Genomic DNA, 16,095 nt, shown 5'->3' with positions numbered 1-16,095 from the left:
ATCCCACACTGATGAGCAATACTCAAGTATAGGTCGAACGAGTGTTTTGTAAGCCACCTCCTTTGTTGATGGACTGCATTTTCTAAGGACTCTCCCAATGAATCTCAACCTGGTACCCGCCTTACCAACAATTAATTTTATACGATCATTTCACTTCAAATCGTTCCGTACGCATACGCCCAGATATTTTACAGAAGTAACTGCTGCCAGTGTTCCGCTATCATATAATAATACAATAAAGGATCCTTCTTTCTATGGATTCGCAATACGTTACATTCCCCAATCAGTTGGTCAAGATGACCTTCTATTCTGTTCCGTATCGCTTTGGAGAGAATCTTACATGGAACAGATACTAATGACAGACACCTATAGCTATTGACATTCTTTTTATCGCTTTTTTTGTGTGAAGGATGGATTTAAGCTGACTGCCATTTGATGTGTTGTGTTTTTGGTGTATCCATATGCTTGTCAACCCCCCCTCCCTGTACACGCAGAAAGAAGCAGATACACGGTCACATCTGGCGGCAACGGGGTGTGTGTGTCCAGCAGCCTTACATGAGGCTACGAGCTGTCGACATTCCTCGCTTCAGGTAGCTGTCATCACAAAGAGCTGATAGGTGCGAGGTGGAGGTCCGTTATCTGCCGTTCGCAGAACTCTGGTTGAAGCGATAAAGCAACAGCACTAGCGAAGAGTCCGGCGCAGATGACTGCGACGCAGACAGTCCAGTTTAGCAGAATTGTATGACTCACCGCTCACTCGAGCTGTTCAGCTGGCTTTCTTAATGTCTTCTAAATAACGGAACCGCGGACAAGCCACAACGAATAAGGCAGTCCACTATCAGTGGAAAACCGTAATTATCGCCTCGTGTATTTTACAAGCATCAGCATCTCGGTATTTCCAAGTGGTGGTGAATGTTCTACCGTTTGCCGTGCTGATCAAAAAGCGTTATGTGCCGTGAAGTGTTGTGAAACTGGAGTTGTCGAGGAACACTTTTCTTTTGGCAATCTCCATTCGAAATCTAATGAGAAAAGGGTAGAGCGGGAATACATGAAACTTCGGAGGCTATAGCACAACAATATCGAGACAGAACAACGTGAGGGACAGTTTCGTGTTCTACATTTGTATCTGCAGATAAAGGGTGTCCCATTTGACAGCACCAAATAAATTTTTTGTCCAGAAGCAATGTAAAACATGTATTGCGCGCATATTGTGTGGGTACCAGCGGGACTAAAAAAAAAAAAAAAAAAAAGTTTCTAATGGCTCTGAGCACTATGGGACTTCACATCGGAGGTCATCAGTCCCCTAGAACTTACGACTACTTAAACCTAACTAACCTAAGGACATCACACACATCCATGCCCGAGGCAGGATTCGAACCTGCGACCGTAGCGGTCGCCCGGTTCCAGACTGAAGCGCCTAGAACCGCTCGGCCACACTGGCCGGCCCAGCTGGACACTAACCAGCAATATTGCCTTTCTTGTAACTTGATTCGTTACGAAGAAATGAACTGTAGTACGTCCTTTTTAAACTACTGGAGTACACTCCATTATTCAAGTAGAGCACTGTCACACGCCACCTTCTATCACCACGTTTACGAGTGACAGAACTTGCGGAAGACGAAAATAAGTATGAAATCCGAACGCTATGTTCGCTGTTCTGTTTGTATATTCGGCCTAAATCTATTTACCACGCGAGGGGGTGTAGTCGTCAGCACCCTCGACTCGCGTTCGGGAGGACGACGGTTCAATCCCGCGTCCGGCCATCCTGGTTTAGGTTTTCCATGATTTCCCTAAATCACTCCAGGCAAATGCTGGGATACTTCCTTTGAAAGGGCACCGCCGACTTCCTTCCCCGCCCTCCCCTAATCCGATGAGACCGATGACCACGCAGTCTGGTGTCCTCCCTCAAAACAAACCAACCCAACCCTATATCTATTTTGCTAGCCATATCAAATTTCAGTTTCCCAGTATCACTCGTCTAACACGAATGCATTACGTCAATCAGTTTTTCCGATTCAATCAACTCAGTGAAGTGCCATTGTCAGTGCCTGCGTTTTTTTTTTATAATAAAGAGAGAGGACTGTTGAAGAAGAGACGTTTAAAAATCTTATTGACGCGAGATCAGCTGGATCTCGCACATCATGAAAAAATCTGCGAAATGATCACTCGTTGAACATTACAGTAATCAAACAGTTTAGGAATTTAGGCAACCCGAATGGCTCGAAAGTTTCTGAATGGCTAAAGGCAGATTCCTTCTTCTGTGTCCTGAATGCAGCTTTGCGTCCAAATGATAGTGGTTCAAATGGCTCTGAGCACTATGGGACTTAACTTCTGAAGTCATCAGTCTCCTAGAACTTACAACTACTTAAACCTAACTAACCTAAGGACATCACACACATCCATGCCCGAGGCAGGATTCGAAACTGCGACCGTAGCGGTCGCGCGGTTCCAGACTGTAGCGCCTAGAACCTCTCGGCCATTCCGGCCGGCAAATGATAGTGGACGAGAGAAAGCGAGTATAACAGTCTACTGTTAAGCCTACCACGAAGGATAATACGGTTGTTGCCAATTAATTTAGTTTTGCTAACTGAGAAAGTATTTCGTAGTTTGTGTATCTTGAATCATCAAATAAAGTTAAAATGTGATTTTCCTTAAATCGGCAAAGAAAAGTTTTCATTATCAGTACGATTCTTTTTTCCTTCACTCTACAGAAAATCACTTCATCCAAGTAATCAATAGATTAAAGACAGGTAGCAGCTTGCAACCCAATCATAGCTCAAATGCTGTAGAGCCTTTCCACAATCGATACAGGAGTGTTTACAAGACCAGCAATAAGCAGTATTGGGAAAGCGATTCACGGAAAACCGAATTTCGGAACTCATGTTGGTAATCGTAGTGTATACATCAATGCCCTGCATAATGTCGATCTGACTGTTTCTACATCTACATGATTACTCTGCAATTCACATTTAAGTGCTTGGCAGAGGGTTCATCGAACCACAATCATACTATCTCTCTACCATTCCACTCCGGAACAGCGCGCGGGAAAAACGAACACCTAAACCTTTCTGTTCGAGCTCTGATTTCTCTTATTTTATTTTGATGATCATTCCTACCTATGTAGGTTGGGCTCAACAAAATATTTTCGCATTCGGAAGAGAAAGTTGGTGACTGAAATTTCGTAAGTAGATCTCGCCGCGACGAAAAACGTCTTTGCTTTAATGACTTCCATCCCAACTCGCGTATCATATCTGCCACACTCTCTCCCCTATTACGTGATAATACAAAACGAGCAGGCCTTTTTTTGCATCCTTTCGATGTCCTCCGTCAATCCCACCTGGTAAGGATCCCACACCGCGCAGCAATATTCTAACAGAGGACGAACGAGTGTAGTGTAAGCTGTCTCTTTAGTGGACTTGTTGCATCTTCTAAGTGTCCTGCCAATGAAACGCAACCTTTGGCTCGCCTTCCCCACAATATTATCTATGTGGTCTTTCCAACTGAAGTTGTTCGTAATTTTAACACCCAGGTACTTAGTTGAATTGACAGCCTTGAGAATTGTACTATTTATCGGGTAATCGAATTCCAACGGATTTCTTTTGGAACTCATGTGGATCACCTCACACTTTTCGTTATTTAGCGTCAACTGCCACCTGCCACACCATACAGCAATCTTTTCTAAATCGCTTTGCAACTGATACTGGTCTTCGGATGACCTTACTAGACGGTAAATTACAGCATCATCTGCGAACAACCTAAGAGAACTGCTCAGATTGTCACCCAGGTCATTTATATAGATCACGAACAGCAGAGGTCCCAGGACGCTTCCCTGGGGAACACCTGATATCACTTCAGTTTTACTCGATGATTTGCCGTCTATTACTACGAACTGCGACCTTCCTGACAGGAAATCACTAATCCAGTCGCACAACTGAGACGATAGCCCATAAGCCCGCAGTTTGATTAGAAGTCGCTTGTGAGGAACGGTGTCAAAAGCTTTCCAGAAATCTAGAAATACGGAATCAACTTGAGATCCCCTGTCGGTAGCGGCCATTACTTCGTGCGAATAAAGGTGGTGGTGGTTTGTGTTTAACGTCCCGTCGACAACGAGGTCATTAGAGACGGAGCGCAAGCTCGGGTTAGGGAAGGATTGGGAAGGAAATCGGCCGTGCCCTTTCAAAGGAACCATCCCGGCATTTGCCTGAAACGATTTAGGGAAATCACGGAAAACCTAAATCAGGATGGCTGGAGAAGGGGTTGAACCGTCGTCCTCCCGAATGCGAGTCCAGTGTGCTAACCAGTGTGTGCGAATAAAGAGCTAGCTGCGTTGCACAAGGACAATGTTTTCTGAAACCATGCTGATTACGTATCAATAGATCGTTCCCTTCGAGGTGATTCATAATGTTTGAATACAGTATATGCTCCAAAACCCTACTGCAAACCGACGTCAGTGATATAGGTCTGTAGTTCGATGGATTACTCCTACTACCCTTCTTAAACACTGGTGCGACCTGCGCAATTTTCCAATCTATAGGTGCAGATCTATCGGTGAGCGAGTGGTTGTATATGATTGCTAAGTAGGGAGCTATTGTATCAGCGTAATCTGAAAGGAACCTAATCGGTATACAACCTGGACCTGAAGACTTGCCCGTATCAAGCGATTTGAGTTGCTTCGCAACCCCTGAGGTATCTACTTCTAAGAAACTCATGATAGCAGTTGTTCGTGTTTCAAATTCTGGAATATTCCATTCGTCTTCCCTGGTGAAGGAATTTCGGAAAACTGCTTTCAGTAACTCCGCTTTAGCGGCACAGTCGTCGATAACAGTACCATCGGCACTGCGCAGCGAAGGTATTGACTGCGTCTTGCCGCTTGTGTGCTTTATATACGACCAGAATTTCTTCGGATTTTCTACCAAATTTCGAGACAATGTTTCGTTGTGGAACCTATTAAAGGTATCTCGCATTGAAGTCCGTTCTAGAGGCACAGACGGTATTTGTGCCTTCCCTGCGGCATTCTATGGGTATGTCTCCTAACTACCGCGTCGTAGGCACTCTACTACACATTTGCGAACTGGACCAATCGGCGGGCCCTTAGATGAATTTTCATTTATGGTACGTTTATGCTGTAGCCTCGCTGACAGCACCTCGCTACTTGCTGCTGGCACATCGCATGACGCTACTTGGTTCAAATGGCTCTGAGCACTAAGGGACTTAACATCTGAGGTCCTGTCCCCTAGACTTAGCACTACTTAAACCTAACTGACCTAAGGACAACACACACATCCATGCCCGAGGCAGGATTCGAACCTGCGACCGTAGCAGCAGCGCGGTTCCGGACTGAAGCGCCTAGAACCGCTCGGCCAGAGCTGAAGGCCGTGACGCTACTCACAAGGAGCTTTGCGCGTCGATGATGATGAAAAGATGATGACACTGAGCGAGTTTAATAGCTACTAGCCGGCCAATTCACTGTTCGCTAGTAAGCTGCCAACTGGCAGACTGTAAACAATGTACGAAAAAAGTTGACAGCCAGGCTGACGTGTGGATGGTTAGCCAGTAAACCAGCCGTGTGTCATCAGAGCTGCTAGTGAACAAGCTGCGAGCTGTCTCGGTATTCCATAAAATGTCGACGGAACTACACTGTTCCGCAAAACTTAGGTACCAGCTAGATAAAGTAACGTAACTTATTAATTACTCTTTGGAAAAAATAAATGTGCGGGAGCATGTTGCCAGAGGTCTCCCCGTACCTCACAGAAATCTGGATGTCACATGGCGTGATGTTAGCATGACTGTAGCGCCAAATGGGGGTGGCCCCTCAACAGGAGGCAACTGAAGCAACTAAGCAACTGGAAAAAACTTGTATATACCGGGTGATCAGAAAGTCAGTATAAATTTGAAAACTTAATAAACCACGGAATAATGTAGATAGAGAGGTACAAATTGACACACATGCTTGGAATGACATGGGGTTTTATTAGAACAAAAAAAACAAAAACAAAGTATTGCTAGACGCGTGAAAGATATCTTGCGCGCGTTGTTTGGTGATGATCGTGTGCTCAGCCGCCACTTTCGTAATGCTCGACCTCACAGGTCCCCAGACCTCAGTCCGTGTGATTATTGGCTTTGGGGTTACCTGAAGTCGCAAGTGTATCGTGATCGACCGACATTTCTAGGGATGCTGTAAGAGAACATCTGACGCCAATACCTCACCATAACTATGGACATGCTTTACAGTGCTGTTCACAACATTATTCCTCGACTACAGCTATTGTTGAGGAATGATGGTGGACGTATTGAGCATTTCCTGTAAAGAACATCATCTTTGCTTTGTCTTACTTTGTTATGCTAATTATTGCTATTCTGATCAGATGAAGCGTCATCTGTCGGACATTTTTTGAACGTTTGTATTTTTTTTTTGTTCTAATAAAACCCCATGTCATTCTAAGCTTGTGTGTCAATTTGTACCTCTCTATCTACATTATTCCGTGATTTATTCAGTTTTCAAATTTATACTGACTTTTTGATCACCTGGTATGTGATGTCTGTTCTTTCGGACATGCTCGAAAGAACGGAGACAACGTGTATAACTAAGGCGATGACGTCAATGATTCTTCCAATGCAGACGCACACCAAGCTCGGACTCTTACGGGAATCGGCGAAATGCCACGACTAATGAGGACAATGGACAAGGTGCACAACATCAGCACAACTGATAACTTGGTTCTCATGGGAGGCGTAGTAGGGTACTCCATGCTGTTGCGATGACCACTTTAACCAGATGGCGTAGCGACCAGCGTATCTGCCTAGTCAGCAGGAGACGTGGGTTCGAATCTCGGTCCGGCACAAATTTTCAAGTTTCCCCATTGATTTAAATAATATCCGTTGGTAGCTAATGACTTTAATTCCTTCGTGCCTTGAAGACAATGGTGTCAATCAGCGAGCAGTTGACGTCCGTAGTGGACGAGCGGTTCTAGGCGCTTCAGTCTGGAACCGCGCGACCGCTACTGTCGCGGGTTCGAAACCTGCCTTGGGCATGGGTGTGTGTGATGTCCTTAGGTTAGTTAGGTTTATGTAATTCTAAGTTCTAGGGCAGTGATGACCTCAGATGCTAAGTCCCATAGTGCTCAGAGCCATTTGAATCAGCGAGCAGTTGCGGTGCGCTATGGTGGTGTTCTTCACTACATCTACCTCCATATCTACATTTATACTCCGCAAGCCACCTTGCGGTGTGTGGCGAAGGGTACTTTGTCCACCACCGTCTCTCTGCCATTTCTCTTGATCCAGTCGCGTGTGGCTCGCGGGAACAGTGATTTCTGGTAAGCCTCCGTATGGGCTCGAATCTCTCTAATTTTATCTTCATGGTCTTTACGCGAGATGTACAGTCTTAGACCAAAAAAAGTGATCGCCGGCCGGCCGCCGCAGAGGCTAAGTCCGAGTCGTTCACTTAAGACGGCAAAGTACAGTCGATCGCCCCCTCAAAATTCTAAGGCTGGCTATATGCAGGATCTGGCAACACTGTAGAATGCTGACGTGTCTGGAGGACGTACTGTCCTTTCCTCTAGAGGCTGTAAGGCTGTAACTGCTCGTGGCCTAGTGAAGCCGGCACGGTAGCTCTTCGTGTTAGATCAGTGGGCTGGCTGCTCTCTGCAAAAACAAAACTATTGTTAGGTTGACTGACTGGCGGACACTCCAGCACTCGCTAAGGTACAAACAGGAAGACATCGTCTTGTCTCTGAACGCAGTGAGCCGACATCACTATCTGCACATTCTTAGCGTAGCCAAAGTGAAACTCTGTTCCTAGATCCAATGGAGCATATGGAACCAGTATCTTGTTGAAAGTCATCAGAATATTAAACAATGATGGGCGACTCTCTTCTTACCCCAATAGGAAGAGAACCTACTCGTAAAGGAACATGAGGTTACATCACAATTTGAGCAACATACACATACGGAGCTAAAGAGGTTCTCTGCAATCGATAGTAGTGCACAAGTATATAGCTTTTCTGAAAAGCGTATACTTCATTTCCTTCTCTCGCATCGAGGCACGAGTTTTAGTATGAAGTGAGAAAAATATTTTAGTGTGTGATGCATAATAAGATACCGGACTCTAATTGCAGTCCCGATCGGAAACATTATAAGACCCAAGAGTCTCTCTTCTTTAATACATAACTGCCGCTCACAAACTCTTCTTTATGGATTTGCGGACATCGACTTTTTCTTGTGATTGAACCTTGTGTTACTTTACTCATTATGGTAGGGGATACGGACTCTTTAAGGATACACAGTCTCCCCCCCCTCCCCCCCCCCCCCGCTCTCTCTCTCTCTCGTCGCCCCTTACTGCAATGAACATCTCTGCATATGGTGCATTCAGCACTGACTCAACAGGATCACGTTTGCCACAACACTTCACAGAATTCATACAAGAGGCAACACAATTGACAGGTCATTCAGAAAGCATTCAGTCGACAGGACACGGACTGAAAATCAAATTAACGTCTCTCTCTGTGTCATATTCATCCCAAAATGGAGTATTCCTCGAAGCAGTCGAGTGTTCTAGCGACTAAAACTTTGGTAATTCCCATGCGAATAATTTGATAACCGAAAGGGCCAGTTAGTGTGCAACTGTCGTGAATTTATTCAGATCAAACTCAAGAATCGTGGGATACCGAAAATATAAATTCTCATCTATACGGCACCTTACACGTTTCCTGACAAAGCGTCAGCAGCAATTATATTGTACCTATCGCTAGTAGATGGCAGTGACAACTGCATAATCAGAATTGTACGGGTGTTCAGACAATGTGGCAGCGTCACGCTGTCCACCAGCTTTGCCTGACGTTAGTGTTGGTGCATTTAATCCAGCCTGACTACTTGAATAAAGAGAGCATGGTGTTTTCTTCCCTTCTTATGACCAGCACCTCTTATGAGTCTCTGCCTGTTACCATCATCTCCACAAGCTATACAGTTTTGTGCGAAAACGAACACCTTCGCTACTATGCTGCCTCATGTTTCCATCAAGAACAAGCAGAGAATGGAACCAAAAACCGTTACACTTGAAGGGAAACACTCTGTCTGCTCAGTCCAATATGCGAGGCACCTATCTCATTATTAGTAAGCAGACACAGAATTAATTCTGTGGTAAATACATTAATTCTGCATATAACTGCTTAGGAAAATTATCGTCTGCTGAAATAACTACCATTACACGGGTTCTGTATGTTACAGTTAGTTAAGTAACCAGTTTTCTGTAGTATTGCTGATACTGTTATGAAAAATACTGCCCCTTAGTTATTAGGATCAACAACGTTTCACTTCAAGTGACAAGTATTTGACATGTTTTAAACGCACCACAAAACAATTACATGTATTGTCTGATAAACAGCTATATATAAAATATAAAACGCCCTCTGAAAAGTGTGTGGCAACACAGTGATTGTCGACGGATTTTCGGGACTGGAGCTGATTAATGGTACTTCACTAGATATTTGTTTGGAATTTTGATGCCTGAATAATTTGTGCGTAATAAGCAATACAGCATCGGAAAATTAACATTTTCGCCTAGCCTAGAAGGTGGTGGTAATTTGCTGTATGGAAAACCTTTTTTCTTAATTCATTATTGCCATGTTGGCTAAGTTTAAAGAACGCGACTTTGTGGAATAATTACGTCACAATCAGTGTCAGATTAAGCAATGCAGAAGCGTAATGTCATAAACCACTCATCCAGCGTAATATGGATGCAGATGAAGCGTAGAATGCCAAAAATGTAAGTGAACAGCTGACTTATAGAGTGTATCAACAGCTGAAGAAATGTTCCCAACTCGCACAGGCCGTTATTTCAATCACGACGCACGACTAGACACAGCTCCACGCGAACAGAAGGCATCACCGGCAATCATTGTCTGGCCACACACTGACACCGCTTCCCCTCTATACTCCACTGGCCACTCGAGTGGCCAACTGTGAACAAAACAGTTCTGTGTTAAGAAAATTTATCTTTAAATAACAATCTTCAGTATGCATAAACGCCTGATGATGAGCAAAACATGCTTGAATTGGGTTGCAAAATGGTGAAGTAAACATAAAATAAATAATTATAACAGCTACACTACTGGCCATAAAAATTGCTAAACCACGAAGATGACGTGCTACAGACGCGAAATTTAACCGACAGGAAGAAGATGCTGTGATACCCAAATGATTAGCTTTTCAGAGCATTCACACAAGGTTGGCGCCGGTGGCGACACCTACAACGTGCTGACATGAGGAAAGTTTCCAACCGATTTCTCATAGCCGGCCGGGATGGCCGAGCCGTTCTAGGCGCTTCAGTCTGGAACGACCGCTACGGTCGCAGGTTCGAATCCTGCCTTGGGCATGGATGTGTGTGATGTCCTTAGGTTAGTTAGGTTTAAGTAGTTGTAAGTTCTAGGGGACTGATGACCTCAGCAGTTAAGTCCCATAGTGCTCAGAGCCATTTGAACCATTTCGATTTCTCATACACAAACACCAGATGACCGGCGTTGCCTGGTGAAACGTTGTTGTGATGCCTCGTGTAAGGAGGAGAAATGCGTACCATCACGTTTCCGACTTTGATAAAGGTCGGATTGTACCCTATCGCGATTGCGGTTTATCGTATGGCGACATTGCTGCTCGCGTTGGTCGAGATCCAATGACTGTTAGCAGAATATGGAATCTGTGGGTTCAGGGGGGTAATACGGAAGGCAGTGCTGGATCCCAACGGCCTCGTATTACTAGCAGTCGAGATGACAGGCATCTTATCCGTATGACTGTAACGGATCGTGCAGCCACGTCTCATTCCGTGAGTCAACAGATGGGGACGTTTGCAGGACAACAACCATCTGCACGAACATTTCGACGACGTTTGCAGCAGCATGGACTAGCAGCTCGGAGACCATGGCTGCGGTTACCCTTGATGTTGCATCTAAGACAGGAGCGCCTGCGATGGTGTACCCAACGACGAACCTGGGTGCACGAATGGCAAAACGTCATTTTTTCGGATGACTCCAGGTTCTGTTTACAGCATTATGATGGTCACATCCGTGTTTGGCGACATCGCAGTGAAAGCACATTGGAAGCGTATATTTGTCATCGCCATACTGGCGTATCACCCGGCGTGATGGTATGGGGTGGCATTGGTTACACGTCTCGGTCACCTCTTGTTCGCATTGACGGCACTTTGAACAGTGGACGTTACATTTCAGATGTGTTACGACCCGGTGCTCTACCCTTCATTCGATCCCTGCAAAACCCTATATTTCAGCAGGGTAATGCACAACCGCATGTTGCAGGTCCTGTACGGGCCTTTCCGGATACAGAAAATGTTCGACTGCTGCTCTGGCCAGCACATTCTCCAGATCTGTCACCAATTGAAAACGTCTGGACAATGGTGACCGAGAAACTGGCTCGTCACAATACGCCAATCACTTCTCTTGATGGGCTGTGGTATCGTGTTGAAGTTGCATGGGCAGCTGTGCCTGTACACGCCATCCAAGCTCTGTTTGACTCAATGCCGAGGCGTATCAAGGCCGTTATTACGGCCAGAGGTGCTTGTTCTGGGTACTGATTTCTCAGGATCTATGCACCAAAATTGCGTGAAAATCTAATCACATGTCAGTTCTAGTATAATATATTTGTCCAATGAATACCCGTTTATCATTTTCATTTCTTCTTGGTGTGGCAATTTTAATGGCCAGTAGTGTAATATCTTCCTCAGCCTGTACTAAAGTAATGAGAGAAGGTTCACACTGTCGACGATATCTAACTAGCTGTATAGGCTGGAACTGTAGCCACATATTCAGATCCCAATGCAAACGGGTATTTAAAGGTAGTTGTTTTTCGTCTTTGTCTATTGTAAATGAAAACGACTACAACGAAGTCAACTAAAGCAATCATTTGAAACACTTGAGTTCGTAATCGTCAGATAACCGATGGAGTTGGTTATACTTTTCCATGCCTCGTGATGACTGGGTGTTGTGTGATGTCCTTAGGTTAGTTAGGTTTAAGTAGTTGTAAGTTCTAGGGGACTGATGATCTCCAATGTGAAGTCCCATAGTGCTCAGAGCCATTTGAGCCATACTTTTCCAGTTACAGCTATGATATTGTTTATCAGTCATAACAGCGTTTATGTCGCTCATTTTCACTGCATTTTTAATGGTGGGGTTGGAGGAATTGAGACGTTGGATGTTCACCACAACAAAATATTATTGTTTATCTTACGTATTTATCTTTAGAGTCACAGCAGAATAACCACTCAGAAAAGCTGACAACAAGGTAGGTATGAAACTGCATCCAATATCATTTTAAGAAACATCTGCGGTTGTTTTTGTGGTTGGGCCGGGAGGGACTGCGTGTGAATTATGGTGTGATAGAATGTAACAGTTGCTTAGAGCTTCCAAAACTTGATGACTGTCTGCTGCAAAAGAAGAAAAAAGAAAAAAAAGGAGCTTCCAGGAAGACGCGATCATATGGCATTTCACTGCGATTAATTGGCATGTTATGGGTCTGTGGTGTGTGTGGTACCAGGTTGTGGATGCTAGTCACCGACTGCTCAGCAACTCTTTCGTGAGCAGAAAATACGTCTGAGCTACAACCCGACGTAGTGGTGATTTAGCGTCACAAATCACCAGCGTAAAGATAGTCTCTGCAAGTACTAGAACTGAAACTTCCTGGCAGATTAAAACTGTGTGCCCGACCGAGACTCGAACTCGGGGCCTTTGCCTTTCGCGGGCAAGTGCTCTACCATCTGAGCTACCGAAGCACGACTCACGCCCGGTACTCACAGCTGGCAGATACTGGCAGAAGTAAAGCTGTAAGTACCGGGCGTGAGTCGTGCTTCGGTAGCTCAGATGGTAGAGCACTTGCCCGCGAAAGGCAAAGGCCCCGAGTTCGAGTCTCGGTCGGGCACACAGTTTTAATCTGCCAGGAAGTTTCATATTGCGCACACTCCACTGCAGAGTGAAAATCTCATTCAAGTACTAGAACTGTCTGCCCATCTGTGCCGTCGTAGTACACCCTGACAATTCTCATCTGACTATTGTGGCAGAATAGAGGCGTCGTTCACAAATGATACCACCAGGGACTCCGCTAATAACACCGTGCTCTCCTACTGTGAAGCAATGCATAGAAAATCACCAAACGCACAGCATGGTGAACGTATTGTTATCTCGTTATCTCTCTGTTTTAAACACAATGCAAGTTGACAAGCTCTTCAACATGGATGCTCTTCGCTTTTACTGACAAAACATCAGCAGTGGTTATACTGCAGTCATTATGAATAGATACTTGTCATTATTTCAGTATTTACAGGCATAGTGACAGTTTTGCTTAAGGATGACTCATTCCAGACATTACTATCTGCAGTTTGCGTTCCTTTTTCCTTGTCCTGATGACAACTGCTTCTCCTTTCAAGTTAGCAGCGGCTCGAATCGCACTTACAGTGCACAAATTCGCTGTTATCAAATTTTACATAGTTCTTTGAGTCCACTTTTCAGGCAATTCTTGGTTTGGAACGTAACGTTATTCGTAGCTTATGAAGATTCTCCTTGGATGTTCACGTTTTGCAATGAAAGCTGAGTTGTCCATTTGTGTTCCTCTGTTTTGGGTGTCGGTGCCAATGACAGCATTCCTAAGAGAAACATTTTCAAAGTCTGCAACGATCAAAAGACGTGTTACTTTGTCATAATGTATGCAACAAAGCCACTCGAGGCGCTCCAGACATGTGGATCGCGTTTGGTGAATTAGCTTTTCAGTTTTCAATGTGCTTACGACAGTATAACAGAAATAATTGTGACAGTTACTGATTTATGAAGTTTAACCTGCATACGGAGCATCTGAGTACCATTAGTAACTACACTGTAGTTCAGAAACGCGAATTAAACCCATTGACATATACTTTCGGTATTCAGGCCCCCATTCGCCTCGTCTTTCAGACACAAGAGGTGCTCACTTCCGCGCTAGCTTTCATATCGTCTGGTGAAACTAATTCTTACTGCTCGTAGTGTAACTGAAACTTGGCAAGAACGTAGAATATGTTTGGCAACGGCGTAACAGCCGAGTTACTTCCTGGATGACATGAAAATATACTGACAAATTCACTTGATTTTTCCTTGTCAGTTCGACTGAATAATCTGAGTGAAGTATGACATCGGCATATCACTTCATGCGTTTGAGTCCGGGAAGGTCATTGCATGCGGAAATTGCAACTAATCTAATCTTTTACGTTACAGTTTATCAGTTCTAACCTTCATTGGGACAATAAGGAAGAGGCAATTACAGCAATGATTCAGTGGCATTAAGGTAGCCGGCACGGTAGCTCAGCGTGTTCGGTCAAAGGCTTACTCGCTCTCTGTAACAAAAAACTGACTAAAACGATGAACTTGACTGGAGATCATGGGACGTCCGCATCGAACAAATAGAACGAACAAAATCAGATATCAAAGACAAGAAAGATAACATATTTGCTTCTGAAGCAAAGACTGCTTTTGGTCACGGTTTCAGTCTCTATCCGAAGGCCACATTTTTTAGCCGTTTCGTGACGGAGCTACAGGCAGGCAGATCCAAAATAAATAAATAAATAAATTATAATTATGAAATGCCAAATTTGCATACTATTCCAGTTTGACATAGATCAGCAAATAAACACACATCCTTTCGAAGTCCAGAGTGAGTAATACCTTATTTTTTCGTGCTGTTGTAGGCACGCTCAATAGACTTCCGTCGTAAGGTTACCGTGGTAAGCTGAATTACAAGTTTTAATTGCTGGCAACAAACACCAGCTGCCTTTGACGCGGCCCTGGGGAGGGTATCGTAGTGCACAACATGCTTATTGAGCCACCAGCTGCAAAATATTATGTTTACCCTGTCCTTTGCTCGAGGAGAAGTCCTTTCTTACTGCTCAGCCATCAATTTCCTCTTAAGAGGTTAACATACAGACGTCATAACTAGATTCAAATGGTTCAAATGGCTCTGAGCACTATGGTACTCAACTGCTGAGGTCATTAGTCCCCTAGAACTTAGAACTAGTTAAACCTAACTAACCTAAGGACATCACAAACATCCATGCCCGAGGCAGGATTCGAACCTGCGACCGTAGCGGTCTTGCGGTTCCAGACTGCAGCGCCTTTAACCGCACGGCCACTTCGGCCGGCGGCATAACTAGACACTAGTAACAATACTGCATAGGAATTCTCAATGAGCAAAATGATTGCGTTCAAACTAAAATGCAGAAATAGTCACCCCTTTGATTTTTGTTGCTTTCAGTTAGAGCCTGTTGTAATCCTACACCCGACTTCCGAATCTTATCTATTGAATGCAAATTGCATTTAGTGCTTAAAGGGCCGCGGCACATCACGTATGACAATTATCCAGACTTCCTGAATGCAGAAAATGAGTCATCAGAGGACAAGCGAAGTTTCAAGAAACAGTACAATCCTTTACTGGCATGTTTTGTCCAAAAGCACTCGCTCTACACACAGTGAGAGTGCTGCCTTCAAGCCTCTGTTAAACCCAGGACAAACAATACGTTGCAAATGTTTGACTTATTTCCACTTGCGACTCTATTTTACAAGCCTCGAACAACTTAGGCTTAGAGAAAGCTTTTGACAATGTTGACTGGAATACTCTCTTTCAAATTTTAAAGGAGGCAGGGATAAAATACAGGGAGCGAAAGGCTATTTACAATTTGTACAGAAACCAAATGGCAGTTATAAGAGTCGAGGGGCATGAAAGGGAAGCAGTGGTTGGGGAGGGAGTGAGACAGGGTTGTAGCTTATCCCCGATGTTGTTCAATCTGTATATTGAGCAAGCAGTAAAGGAAACAAAAGAAAAATTTGGAGTAGGTATTAAAATCCAGGGAGAAGAAATAAAAACTTTGAGGTTCGCCGATGACATTGTAATTCTGTCAGAGACAGCAAAGGACTTGGAAGAGCAGTTGAACGGAATGGACAGTGTCTTGAAAGGAGGGTATGAGATGAACATTAACAAAAGCAAAACGAGGATAATGGATTGTAGTCGAATTAAGTCGGGTGATGCTGAGGGAATTAGATTAGGAAATGAGACACTTAGAGTAGTAAAGGAGTTTTG

This window comes from Schistocerca nitens, chromosome 6 (genome assembly GCF_023898315.1).
Source record: "Schistocerca nitens isolate TAMUIC-IGC-003100 chromosome 6, iqSchNite1.1, whole genome shotgun sequence".
In the NCBI taxonomy this organism is placed as follows: Eukaryota; Metazoa; Arthropoda; class Insecta; order Orthoptera; family Acrididae; genus Schistocerca; species Schistocerca nitens.
The sequence above is the reverse complement of the archived record's forward strand: the minus strand, read 5'-3'. Positions refer to the sequence as shown.